General features: G+C 41.8%; 1 long non-coding RNA gene across 5 annotated transcripts; it reads right to left on the bottom strand.

Moving 5' to 3' along the window:
- Window positions 1-2,543: 2,543 nt before the first annotated feature.
- On the bottom strand, window positions 2,544-11,888 carry LOC310894007. 5 transcript variants are annotated; one of them, XR_014579476.1, is made up of 5 exons: window positions 11,512-11,888; window positions 11,223-11,294; window positions 10,665-10,798; window positions 9,809-10,025; window positions 6,957-7,651 (listed from the first exon to the last, which is right to left on the bottom strand). It is a non-coding gene; the product is annotated as an uncharacterized lncRNA (long non-coding RNA). The 5 variants fall into 5 exon arrangements; XR_014579474.1 differs by lacking the exons at window positions 6,957-7,651; window positions 11,512-11,888 and adding an exon at window positions 2,544-4,132 and having other exon boundaries at window positions 11,223-11,482; XR_014579475.1 differs by lacking the exons at window positions 6,957-7,651; window positions 11,512-11,888 and adding an exon at window positions 2,544-4,132 and having other exon boundaries at window positions 9,843-10,025; window positions 11,223-11,481.
- Window positions 11,889-14,405: the final 2,517 nt, after the last annotated feature.

Consider the following 14,405-nt stretch of genomic DNA (forward strand, 5'->3'; position numbering starts at 1 on the left):
TTATTTGGTTATTAGGAGAATCTTCTCAAGCATGTTTCTCTTCTAGATTTTCTTCTAATGATTGAGTTTCTTCATATTGCAGCTGATACACTTTTCAGTGTTTTAGTTATAATTACCAAATTCAGAATGAAAATGAAAACCACTTAATTATGTAATTTCTTAGAGACAGCAGGATAATTAAAGCCCTCAGAAAAGCAGCCCAGAGGCATTGGCTGTGCAAAAAGGTAAAGAAAATGTAACACAGACATCTCAGAAAAAGACTAAATAAAATATTGTAGGAAATTATACATGCATCCCTGAACAGATGCCCTTAAGAACTGTATACCTTAATCAACATGAAATACCATATTTACATAACAGAGCATGTGAAGCAAGACATGCTACCATAAATTGGCTTTTCAGAAGTTAGAAAAGATAAGAGACTGAAGCTGTATATAACATTAAAAGAAATAGGGCTGAAGATGAAAATAGAATATACAAAGATTAAGTAGGCAAATAGAAATATATGTGGGACTGAACTGCAAATGAAAGTTAAAAGTTTACTAAGTAATGTATAAAATAAAAGATGAAGATTTTCCTGTTGAAGGACAAATTTAAAAAGTTATTTCACGTTGTGATAAATCTGAAAAAGTGATATAGAAAGTGTAGAGATGTCATATTAAACATCACTGTAAACTTCTTTATACACGGATCTCCATGCTGTTGCACTTTCCTAAACTTTAGAAATATCTGCAGCTGCACACAGCAAAACCCAAACCAGCTGCACTCTTTTATATAGCAAAAGGGCAAATCTAAAGAAGTTTCACATTCACGATTCACATGAGAAATCCTTCAGTTACATCTGGAGAAACATGACCATCTATCTATCTTGCTAAGGTTTAGCTTATGATCAGACGGTTGGACTAGTTAAAAACCACATTTCTGCTGCTGCACAGAGACAGGAAGGGTGGCTGTGTGCACACTGGAAAAGTCCCATCAGCTGCAGGGGGTGATACAAGCCCTCAGAAGTGCTCTAAACCCACATTGGGAATGGTCACTCTGTATGTAACTTGCACCACCTTTGAATTAACTGTGCCAGAGTTATTATGCTATTTCTCCTGAATGGAATCAGCACACAGAAAACACCATTTCATCTGAAGTTAATAGAAAATGTAAACAATGATTTTTTGTTTCTTCATGCTAGAAGCCTCAAACTGCCACACAAGGAAATCAGCTTCATTCTGTTCCCAGCAGTTAACATTCATTTCACATGCGTTTTGGCAGTAGATAATTATTGGCTACACTCTTTGCCATGAGGTTCTTTCTATTTATAATTAAGATATCCTTTGCATTGTGGACAGTTAACTTTTCTCCTGCTAAAGACTGCAGGCAATTAGCATGTAAATTATAAGTTGATAACAACATCTCATAAGGACAAGACAAAGAATGACTTGCTCATGCACTGAAGATTATATGTGCTTAATGTAAAAGTCACAGGAAATAATGATTTTTAGAAGTTTCAAAGCTTTAGTTTAAGTGGATCAGAACATAAAACTGGTTCCTTCCTTCTACCATCACGAATCAAGGCACAGCCTCAGTGAAAATCAGAAGATGCAAATTTCTTTGAAAGTGTTCTTTCACTTCCCCTCCTTACAGTTTTTACCTTTACTAAACTTGCACTCGCACCTCTGTGATGCTCAGTCTGTGTGGCACCCGAGGGAAAAAAAAAAAAAAAAGAGGTTCTGGAAAAGAGATATGAAAGAGTCAAAACCACTCCTTGAGACTGTGAGATCTTTTAACAGTCCCAGAGGTGTTATACAGCGCTTGCATAAATTAGGACACAGCACCCTGCTAATCGGTTCTTGCTTCTGCCTTCCAAATTCCCCCAGCACTCTTTCTATGACGATAGGGAATCAGCAAACATCAAACGTTATTTTTAATATAACACATGCCTATATGATTTATATACAAAAGTGGTGCTTCCTTCCAGGGTAATGACTGGTTCGATGCATTTGTTGTACATTGCACATATACTTTATCTGTAAGTAGATTTGGAGATACCGTCCCAATTCTCCATTGCAATTAACACTAGTTCTTCATCATTCCAAAGAAAAATTACATTTCTACCCCCTTTTGGTCCTTCCAGCTGCCTGCTGTTTCCCCAGTTCATGAATTTGTCACCTGGGGTACTACCGTACACAGAGAATTCCGTGAAACGCCTCTAGAATCTATAAAATGCATGAAAACAGCTGGAAATGCCAGGTGGGCTGGGACTGTGGGCAGCCTGACCTAGCGGGAGGTGTCCCTGCCCACAGCAGGGGGATGGACCCGGTGATCTTTAGGGCCCCTTCCAACCCAAACCACTCCGAGATTCCTGCGAAGGGGCCGAAGCCACACAGAGCTGTGCTGTTTAAAGACACGAGTAGGGGAAGAAATGCTACAGAAGCCGAGCGGCAGCTCTAGGCAGCCCAAGGGGGCGCTCTGAGGGGGCTGCGGAGGCGCGGCCCCTTAGGCGCGGCGCCCCTCAGGGCGCGAGGCAGCGAGGCGCGGGCGCCCCCTGGCGGGAAGGGCGGGCGGCAGCTGCCGCCTCGTGCCGAGCGGGCGGGCAGCGGCCCCCAGAGGCCGGCGGGAGCAGCGTCGAGAAGCGGCGGAGCCCGCTCGCCTCCCATTGGCTGGCGGCTCGCCGGCGGCAGCCAATCGGGAGGCCGTTGTCAGGCGCCGCCGTCTATTTTTAGCTTGAACAAAGAGCGGGGCCGCGGCGGCCGGGTTGGGGGGGGGGGGCGGAGGCGGCCTCGGAGGAGGCCCCCACACAACATCTGTGGGGAGGGGAGGAACAACAGCACCCCGGTGCTGGCTGAAGCAGGTGCTGAAACAAGAAGTACTCGGTTAAAAACCGTCACTTGAATCGGAGTCAGAGCCCCAGGAAGGGCTGTGGCCTTCCAGCCTGTCTTTCTGCTGCCTCCCAGCGCCCCGCGCAGGTGCTGAGCACAAACTGACTGCTGCCTGCTTGAAATTACCGCATGCGTTGCATGGTGGGTCGCACCGTCCCGAACAAATCGGCAAAAGAGCAAAATGGGATTACAAGTGTCGGCTAAACTCTGTTTTTTAGGTTTATTTCAAAGCTACTGGTCTAATAAAGTCGCATAGTGTAGCTGGCTGTACCTAATGTACTTCTGGTAGGTTGTTGGTCTTGAATAATTAGAACTTACTGAGAAACAAGATTGGACATAAACTCTTAAACAATACATACATTGAATAGTTTGGTAGGTTCAAATATTCCAGATAACTTGAATTGTATTTTTTCCAATTTCTCACACAGTTCCAGGAATTCTGTTGAGCATTTTCATCTACCCATTAATTCAGTGGGATTAGGCATGAGCTACAGCGTGCAAGGGTAAAGCAGCACCCCTAGGTTAGAAGAGGAAAGCCTAAAATATGATAAAGAAAACCGTTCTTCCAATATTTAGGCAGAGACTTAAAAGAGTAAGTCAATGTATTCCAGAAATACCCAGGAAAAAACACGTCCTGCTAAGCAAGTTTTTAAGACCCTGATACAAATGTTAAGAGGTTAGTTGGCCTTCTAAATATTTGGGTATGTAGCCGCAGGTGACAAATTATTTTGAGGGTCCTTGCATAACTATGGATTGAAATGGCTGTTTGAGCTTTGTAGCATCCTGCTCACAAAAGTACAAAGAAGGGGTGAAATGCAGACGTGTGTGTGCACTGAACCTGCAGGCCTCAGGAGTAAACTGAGCCACAGGTCTTGTGCTGGCCCTACAGTTCAGGAAAGGGTTTCACTGACAGTGTGCGCTGAGATCAAATTTTGGACACCTTGAGAGGAAAATCTTGCAAAATAATACAGACTGTAGAAAGTCAGCCAACAGCCGTTCATTTTGCAGTGGGAAGTATTCCCTCACAAACCTTGCAATGTCAGAGCAGAAATTGGCCCGGCTGCTCCTCGTAGTCATCAGCCCTAAAGTAATGGTCAGTGTCAGGCTGTTCTGAAATCCTGGTCCTCATTACACCATCCCCATGGATGCTTTTCAGTTGCCAGTAGGACATACCAAACCAGCAGGGAAACAAAAGAACAAAGTCTGCTGCGACAATGTTTGGATGTAATTTCAAAAAAGTGGCCCGTGGATTTGAAATCTGCCTGGAAAAAAAAAAATGTTTATTCTGTCATTGCCAGAACATTGATATAGTTAGAAACATTATTTCAGTGAAGTTTTTACATGCCATTGAACATTTTCTCTGTGTTCACGGGTTGTCAGTCTTATGTGCAGATTAAACTAAGTTCTCACAGAGGAAGTGCACGCAGCGTGAATTCCGTTAGCTTTGCTGATCCCATTACGCACCATAATGTGAGAGTGAAGATTGCTCTGCATAAATATTCATCTAGCATCTTTCAAGTTTTCACTTTTCATTCTGCTGCTGCCTGACCCTGTCTGCCACTTTTCTCTGAATAATCGTTACTGCTGAGCAATCCATTTGGAGAAAAAGGCATTTGCAAGACTATAATATCAGAACTGGACTCCTGTGGATTGTCACTAGGACAAGATGCAGCCTGGTGCAGTGTACAGCTGTGGACATTAAAATGATCTACTATACTATTTGGAATTGCTCTGCATGTTTCTTTGAAAATGCCATTGCTTCAGGCTCAAACAGAGGCCAGACCGAACACATAGGTGGCAGCACCCCAATTTCCTTTCTGATCACTCAGAATCAAGATTATGAGTTTTTTCTCTTTTAATTCCAATATGTTTTGAGTTATATCATAAACTGTTTTCGTGCAGTTTCTAATACTCTACACCCCAAATGCTCTGCTTGTGCATTGAGGCGGACTGGAACTGGTGAAAATAGCAGAAACCATGTGATGTGTTTTTGTGGAAGCAAGGAGTGAGACTTGAGGGCTCCTTTGATACCAAGGGAGAGCGTGAGGAGCTGCTTCATGGGCTGTGCTGCAGACCTTGCCCAGGCTTTCCTTGGGCAGAGCGTCACAGCACAGCCTGTTCTCCCATGCAGAGCTGAGACAAGCTTGCAAAGGGAGACGCGCTTTTCTTCTTAAAAGGTGCTTACTTCTGCCAGGTATTGTCATAACACCTTTTATCTTTCCCTTTTTTCCATCCAGTTAGAGCTCTCCTAGACACCATTTGCATAATTTTCCCTGCTTATCAGCTTGACATCTTAATTGCAGAAACTGCACCAACAGAAGGAAGCTGCTAAATAGCAGGCACCAACGCCACAACAGGTAAAAAATCAATAATCATATTACTCAAAGAAGACTAAAGTGGTGAAAATATGCTCTCCTCAAAATCAAGTTTAAACCAGACATATTCGAATGATGGCTGAAGTGAATTAAATTTCTTTCCAGTTAGACAGCTTTGATCCAATTGTCCAGAAAACCAAACCAAACCAAATCAAACTAAACATCAAAGCAGGGTGGAGAAACATCCATGGGTGTGATGGTGGCTGTGTGATTCAGAATGGTCTGTTACAGCCTGACTTGGGGCCAGCTGCTTGGCCCCGGTCCCGTACCGCCGTATTAGCCTATGGGCTCGCATGGATACTCGGAAGCCTGGATGGACATTGAAGGAATGGGGCAGGCATTTTCCAACAGAAGCTTGGGCTGTTATTCTTGTTGTAAATAGTTAAATTCATAATGATGCCTTAGTCTGGTTTAGGGGGAAGTTAGAGCAGCAATCATGTTCCCATTAGCAGTAGCGTAATCCCGTTTCTAATGTGAACTTCATATCCACTAGCCTTAAAGTAGATCTTGCCTCTGTGTTTTATGATGACTGATGGTAACATTAATGTCTTTCCATGCCCTATGCCTTCTTCTAAAAGAAAATTGCCATGTGAAAGAACCTCATTCTTCTAATTAAGATCAACTCATACATAGAGTGCAGTATATTTTGGACCTGTCACATCAGAGTGTGTACATTATGTTGACTTATGCGTGGTGTGGTCGATCAGCCATGAGTGAGGGATTACGCACAGGCTTTCTGGATGCTTTGGGGCTTGAACCCTCTGAGCAATAGATCACAGATGCTTTCTGTCGCATATTAATAGCTGGCTCAGTATGAGGACTGGAATCCCAGAGGTGCCATAAATGCTAAAAACGTTTCACCTCCAGGACTTAGAATACATAACCTAATGTGCTACTGAATGTTCTGGAAGCTGTTTTTCTTCCTTTTTTTTTTTTTTTTTTCCAAGCCATTTTTAAAAGGAATTCAAGTTCACGTAAACATTAATGTGTCATAAAATTTTTAAACTAATGTGACACTCTGTGCTTGTTTTATTTTTGCCATGGAAGTATAGCAACTGGTTTCACAGGCAAAAATGCATTTTTTCAGTCATCTAAGGACAAACTCACCTAATTGGTGTTCCTGGTTGAGCAATAAGAGATGAGTAACCCCGACCTACCTTTGTGTGTATATATATATATATATTTTGTACAAGCCCACAATGCTTTGTCTTTAAAATGCCAGTAGATGAAAGTGGTTTCTCTAATGGAATCCCTAGTAAGATGGAGTTTCAAACCAGTAATTCAATTACTCCTTGTCCATGTCCTGAGCCATCACAACTCAGCATGAGACCTTGTTAGTAGCCATGCCCTAGGCCTTGGAAGAAGATAATATAACTTTACTTTTCCCTTTTTTTTTTTTTTTTTAAAGTGCATATTCAGCAGGGAAGTGGTATTTGGGCTTTGTTGTGACCAAATCGGGCTCATTTTCAGCATCGTCTTGCAGGTTGTCCAAGCTTACGCACAGACCCAAATGGTAGAAGCATTACTGATAAGCATGTAACAAAAGAAAGGATGGATGTTCAGGATCATTCAGGCATTTTGGTACTAGAAACGGAGCAATAGTAATAGGGAAGTTATTTTCCTCTATTCTGTGCCACATTTGAACCAGAAAAAAAAATGTTTGGGGGGCAGGGGGAGGAGGGCAAGGGAGGGCATCTGAGGAAATCTAAAGATCCATGTTCAATCCTGATCTCTGATTCACAGCCCACAGATTTGGCCACAGCAGCCAATCTGGTCAGCATCTAACTCTCCCTGTTTTAGAGTGTGTAATAATGTGCACTACCTTAAGGACTGGGAATGATATTTGGACAGGTTCTTGTTTGTGGTTTTGGAGAACTTTTTTCCATTACAGAGGATACCTACAGGATATCTGCTGCATACCCACTCTGTCCTCCTTTGCTTAGGGCATGCAGAAGTGGATTCTGCTTTGGAAATCTGATCTTACCTCTCTTTCTTTCTTGCCAATACTTCTTTCAACCAGAGAATAACTAACCTGTTTTGCATCTGTTCCCTGCTTCCTCAATGCTTTCATGCATCCTTTTATGAAAGGAAGAGGAGGGTGATCAGATCCCCGGGTGTATGCTTCTTCCATCTGTAGTAGACAGAAGCAGGGCACACAACCTGATGTAGGTTGTGAGATACCGTGCTGTACCATATGGAAGAAGCAGCTGTACAGCAAGGTAACATCTGAGCTGGAGCCCAAATCCATCCCTTATCGCCATCGGCGCTGTGGGTCTGGCAAGCTTCTGTCCTCCCCCCTGCCCCTGAAACATCAGCTTTTAGCCACTGCCAGGGGCACTGTCATTGGACTTGTTTGTTGTTTTTGCTGCCGTTCCAGGTCAATAGATCCCACGTTCTTCCATGGCTCTGAAAAAAATAAATGCTCTCCCAGAGTTGTAGTCATCTCTTTGTTATTCTTTCAAGATTGCCATCATCAAGTGAACAAATGTTAGAACTGTTCAAATTGATATCGTATTTTTCCTAAACTAGTAATTTTCAAAGCTTGCTTTAGTTTCTACTCTCACTCGAGATAGATTGTACATTACATATTCTGTGGCAACCAATTAGTTCAGACCCTGCTGTGTTGCTTTGTAGGTGTTTAGACAAAAATTGAAACAATAATTATGTAAATGCAGTCTTCTTTCTGTGACTTTCAGTAGTGTTTTGCTGTGAAGTGACTCTTATTTCTGGGAAGGAAGCAACCTATTTTAAGAATAATTATTACACTAAAAGAAAGAGAAATGTAATTGCAAAAAATGTCCAAAAAGTCAAGTATGTCGTGGCCATGATTGGCATGTGAAACTGTTTGCAGAACCCCACTTAATGACTCAACAATTAATAACTGGACCAGTTACTCCAAGAGAAGACACAGTTAAATTCTCCCCACACATTCATATCTGAATCCAGGTGACTTTTCATGGTATTTTTGAAGAGATGACTATTAAGACTTCTTATCATTCTCCCTCAATCTGTCTACTCATGTCTTGCCTTACTTTTGAATTTAAACCCTGGAAAAAATTGCCTTTGTGTCCTTTGGACTTCTTGCTAGAATGTTCCCCTTCCTGATGGGAGTTTCAGAAGATTTCAGTGTCCTTAATTTATTGTAACCATGTAAGGCATATAGCCAGAGAAATGGGGATGCCCCATCCCTGGAGGTGTTCAAGGCCAGGCTGGATGGGGCTTTGGGCAGCCTGGTCTGGTGGGAGGTGTCCCTTCCCATGGCAGGGCAGTTGGAACCAGGTGATTGATCCTTAAGGTCCCTTCCAACCCAAACCAGTCTATGATACCTAAGGGCATTACCAGAGCATGTGATACGGAGAAGAATGGTATGTATAACAAAACAGGGATAAAAAAGAAAAGCAAAGAAACAAATGAAAAACACACCTCCCACCCCAGGTAATATGACTTTGAGGTGTAAAAAGATTTACAGTCCATTTATTTGTACAAATACACTGGTAAGACTGCTTTTGAGTCTCTAAAGCTTCCCTTACTATATTTATAATTTGGAAAATACTCCGTGTTCCAAACTGACAGAATCTTTCATCCTATTCATAGTTTCCTATTCAAACTATACGAGGGAGGAAAAACTCAGTATGTTGTTAAACAGCAGACAGTCAGAAATTCATGAAGTGAATGATCACCTTAAGCTGCTGCTTTGAAGTTTCACCACAGTTTTCCAGCTCATTTCCTACTGATGGAAAACTTGCCAGAAGTACTCCCAGCAGAGATAAAAATTATTTGGCCTGCTGAAATCCACACACTTTGAGATTATCAGCAGATCAAAGACAAGAGTCAAGCTGTATGCCATAGACAATTTACATAGAATACATAGGCAATGATATATATATGAATCTTTAGCTAATTAATGCATGCATTACTTAGTGGGTAGATCTAAGCAGAATGTGGAAAGAAGTTCCAGCGAAAATCTATAATGTGAAAAAGCACATCTCACATGATTGCTTTAGACTTGAAATATGTTGGGCTGACCCTACTGGATTTATTTTCTAGCTTTTAAAAACTTTGTGATTCTTAAGTTTGTCTGTCAACTTTGTTGTTGTTACAGGATTTATAAAGTCAGAAGTGTCTCATGTTTTATTTTGCTACACAAGAGCATCTGGATGATTTCTCTCTCCTTAAGCTATGGCTGTTTGGAAAGGGTACACAGAAACAACCACCAAAACTGAGTTTCTTATTAACATGAGTGTTTCAACTGATAACAGCTCCTGGAAGTTTATGGTTCATTAATTTCCTGTGGAGGGAGGATGTTGGTAGAAGTGGGCCTTTTGGTACAGACGCGTTTGCATTCTGCTGTCCCTGCTGGGGCCAGTAGGTCTCTGGGGGAGCCCAGGACTGGGGTGGTGGGGACCAGGGAGGAGGCAGCACAGGCTGCTTTTGGTCCCCATGTCTGACCAGACCCCACATGACAAAGCAGGTATAAATAGTTGGCCTTGCTTCATCCTACAGGTCTGGCTCAAAGTTGTACTTTAAATAACGTTAAGCAGTGAAACACTGAACACCACATACCAGACAGAAGCTTGTGAAGGTAAGGACAAGGTACCTGGGGAAGCTTCTCCTGCCACCCAGCAAGCTGCCCCCTGCAGTGCAGTGCTCGTCCTCCGCCAGGTGCAGCACTGTGCATACCTTGTGGAGGTGGAATTTGCAAAAGACTGTTTGATGGAGTCAAACATCCCACTTGTGCACTGCAGTTCTGGGAGGGGCTTTAGCAGAGTGTGCACCTGCTCTGCAAGAGAGAACATTTCACTTTACCACTGCATTTGCATGTCACTGACTGAATCCATTTTTAATAAATTGGTGGAAAAAAATCGTGTGCTGAAACTTTCAAAGTTGCCAGGAAATGTCATTGTCCTTGGTCAACCCAAGCATATAGCTTGCAGTCCAAATATCAGTGCCCCAAATCCTCAGACCTGGCTGGGTGTTGAGCACATACAAGGAATTACAGATAGAACTGATTGAACGTTTCAGCAGAAACAAGAGGTAATCCCAGTCAAGGTGAAAATCTCAAGGCAGTGCAGTGTGAAGCCATTGCACATGCCTCTTTAATTGATCTGTAAAAACAGAAACACCAAATACAAGGTTCCCCCCCCCCCCCCCCCCCCTTTCCTCTTTCCTGTTTGGAAAGCATCAAGACTTCCTGCTCTGTATAGTTGGTCCTGAGTTTCTTCTCATTGCTTAATATATATTTTAATTTATTTTTTAATTTATTACATTTCTATTTTTAAAGTAATAAATTAAATGCTGTTTTGTCATATTTCAGTCTCAGCTCCTGGGCCTTTTGCTACACACAGTCAGCTAAAAATAAGCTTCTTTTCCCTTGGATGTGTTATATAAATTCAGTCCCTAGCCATTCGATAGTGCTTACCCAGTGATGCTGAGTTGATTTCACTTGTATCTTGTGTAACTTTTACGGCTCCAACAGAGACAGAACACACCGATTGTTTTGTCCAACAAGTTTTCATATCAAATTTTTCTCCCCAATCTTCCCCAAGCTCACTGCTGAAATCAAGCATATTTAAGAAGCACAATGGGCACTCAATCTTTTTTTAATGTGATCACTATCACTGCATGTAAGATTAATTTCATTTCCATTCTCGGAAATTGCTTTTGATCTGTGATATTTAAGTCAGTCCTATCTGAATTGCCATGTGGTATTATTCTGACAGCTTGGGCTGCCATTCCATAGCCTCGTTTGCCCCGTTGGATCTTTATGTGGTATTCCTGCATCACTGCTGAGGACACGATGTACCCTTGCTTGTGCATTTCTTGATAGAAAGCATCAGGTGAGAGTCAGTCTTTGACACATTCAATACAGCCAATTGATCACAGTAGCCTCTCAGGATTTAAAAGCTATTAATTATAATTAACTTCCTGCTTTGTTCAGAGAGTTCTGTTAAAAACAAACAAAGCAAAAAAAAATTACCTCAGTAGACATCATTGTTCCGCAGTCCAGAATATTGTTGCAAACCCAGGACTCAGGAAAGGGGCAGCAAGGCTGTGAACAACCACAAACAAATCTTGGAAGAAGAAAGCAAGGGAACAGCATGGGTGGGATGGGGGAAAAATAATCACAGGCTCAGATATGCAACAAGCCTTTCATATTAATTGTTGTAATGAAGTTATGCAGATGCTATCAATTAAGCTATAACTAGGTCCATGCCTTAGCCATAACCAATTAGGTCAAGAAAAGAACACAAGTGCCAACATCTTACCTCATTGCTAGGTCTACAACTTACATCCTAAAACTGCTTGCTCAGCTGCTGCCCAGGTCCACGTGCTTCTTTATCTATGCTCTTGACAGGCACGCACAGAAAACACTGACAGGATGCATTATCTGGTGAAAAGCTCAGGGCTTGCTGCCAGCTCCGTAGGCTCAGCTGCTAGAGGGCCCACTCGGGTGTGGGGTCCAAATTTTGCTGAATCCTTGGCCTGCAGGAATACAATTTATTCAGCTCCAGACCATCTGCTGAAACTTTTCCATGTGGCAATAATTAAGTAATTATTAGGGCAGAGAAAGCATGAGTCTATCGCCTGGGGACAAGGATGGGGGTGATGACTTCTGCCCAAGCTCTATTGAGCACTAAATGTGAAACCTTTGTGAGCAGAGGCAGCTGCCCTGTCTCTTCTCTGTAACTCAGAATATCCTTTTTCTACAGTGTCCATCTGCTGCTTTTGAGATGGGCCTTCAGGTCTCCACGGGCACCAAAAAGGAGTGCAGCCCAGGTCTCCATCCTGCTGACCAGAAGAGCCAGGCAATGAAATGCTGTGCAAACAGAGGAGGCATGCTCATTCCTCATCTTTGTGTGCAGGGCAAAGACGAGGTCACTGCTCTAAATCATCAGCTCGAGACAGGCACCTCCTGACAACCCCAGGTAACACCTTCTTCCAGAGAAGAATGCACCTGAGCGTTTACAGTTTACAAGAAATAAAAGCCATTTTTTTCTTATTTATTCTTCCCCTAAGGGTGGAAGTAACAGCAGTAGTTTTGGTAGTTGTAATGTTTGGATGGGGCTGTATTAGATCTCATTGATAGCAAGCTCCCATTTAACCCCCAGATTTTAAGCCTAAGTTTCATTTTTGAAAGTTACTTAATGCTGAGCAGTCTGCCTCCCTGTGTGTTACCTACCCTGTCTTTTGTGGATCATTAAGACATACAGCTGGAGCACTCCCAAACACAGCCCGACAGGTAGCTGGAAGATGCCCTGCAGACAGACAAGACCCCACACGTATGGCAGTCTTCTATGCCGTAATATAAGTCTGAACAGTCTTTGGGATGCTGTGGGCTACCCCTGAGGCACGAACAAGGCTGGAAGGCAGGCAGGTCAGGAGAAATGTTAAGCTTACTTCTGTTCCCCAAATTAAATGCTGGATAGATATAGCTAATGAGTTTCAAATATATATTCACTTGCCAGTAAAGTGCCTCCAGTTCTAGCAGTTCTGTGAATATGGAATGACTGAGGAAGTTCCCTTCTATAATACAATATTATGTATTGTTAGGAAGACATAAATTAAGTGATTTAGGCTGATATAAGTTCCCAAAGATTCACCGTGTATTTCATACTTATACATAATACTTGCTCTGATATCAAAATACAAAAAAACAGCAGGAAACTGAAGAAAGAAAACAATACTTTTTTTTTTTTTTTTCTAAGTTGCAAAGCTGGGAGGGGAAACCCTACTAATATAGGGTAATGTAGTAATATACACATCCACAAATACCTTTGATCATTGACGGTTCTATCTTGAACATCCTCCCTAGGGAAGCTACTGCATTTGGGAAGGAGCATTATTATTCTGAGCAAAAGCCAGTTTTCAGAATATTCCTTTAGCCTTCTGTTGTTTACAAACTCTCTCTGTTTGCTAATTCTGAATCCAAGTCTATGGGGAAATAGAAATGATTTATTAAAAGATACAGTGTGAGAGACCAATGTGAGAAATCATGCAGTCTCAATGTGATCTCAGCTTCAATAGATATCATGATATGTTTCCAAGGTGTCAGAGAGATCTCACTTGAGTGAAAGCTAAGTCCATTGGTACAGAGAACTTAATAGACCACTTGATGTCACCCTTGCTCTCCCCTGAAAGAAACACACAGCAATAAAAGAAAAAGAATGTAATTTTAAAGTCCTGGATGTGCCATGAGAAGGTAAATAACAGGTTATTACCAGAATATAGATTTTCTAGGATAGTTTATACACAATGTGTGAAAAGTCTTCTATTAAGGCCTTATATTACCTTTTAAATGAAGAATTATTTGAGGCCAAGACTGCTGTTTATTGATTTATTTCTACAGTCCCTGCCAAAGTGGCATAGTAAAGTTGGAGCCTGCAGAATCTACTCTAAATGAAATAAAATTTGCAATTCAGCATGGAGAGTTGCCACCCGGTGATTTTGTCTTTTATTAAACTTTTACATTTTGTATAAGTCAAGCTGGAGTTACCATTAGGTAAAAGGAGGTGAATAGCTTGTAAGCTTGTTATAGGGCAAACTGTGTTGGCCTTCTTGTTGTTGCCAAATACTATGTAATAGCAACAATACAGGCAATCCCAGTTGTTTCAGCAACTTCTGCAGCAGCATCCTGTCAAATAATTTTGCTCTTGTCAGTCCTGTGTGCCATTGATCATAACTGACTATATTTCAGAACTGCCAAGAGAAGTGCCATAAACCAGAGGAGCATATGCTGTGTGTTCATTACTAACAACACACTGCAGAAGCTCTCTGGAGGAACAGAGAAGAGGATGATCCATAGACCTTGTAGATTGTCCTAGTTTTTTCTGAGTTGAACATAGGAGCTAAGAATTTGGCCAAGGAAGTTTATCACTCATATATCACTACTTATCACTCATAAATCATCCTGCAAAAATATTACAGTCCCCTTGAGATAACTGTAATTTGATGACTCACCATCAGCAAGACAGAAATGAAAGATCAGAGAATATTGGCTGGCACACAGAAATGTTCATGAAACATTGCAATCACCTTTGCTTGAGAGACACTTTTAGAAGTGAAGAACAAGTTATGGTAGCATCATTCTAGTTATTGAATAATGTTATTTTTATGTAGTGATTTGTATGCATAAACATAAATGTATTTTACAAAGAAACAA

This window comes from Anser anser (genome assembly GCF_964211835.1).
Source record: "Anser anser genome assembly, chromosome: 1".
Classification (NCBI taxonomy): Eukaryota; Metazoa; Chordata; class Aves; order Anseriformes; family Anatidae; genus Anser; species Anser anser.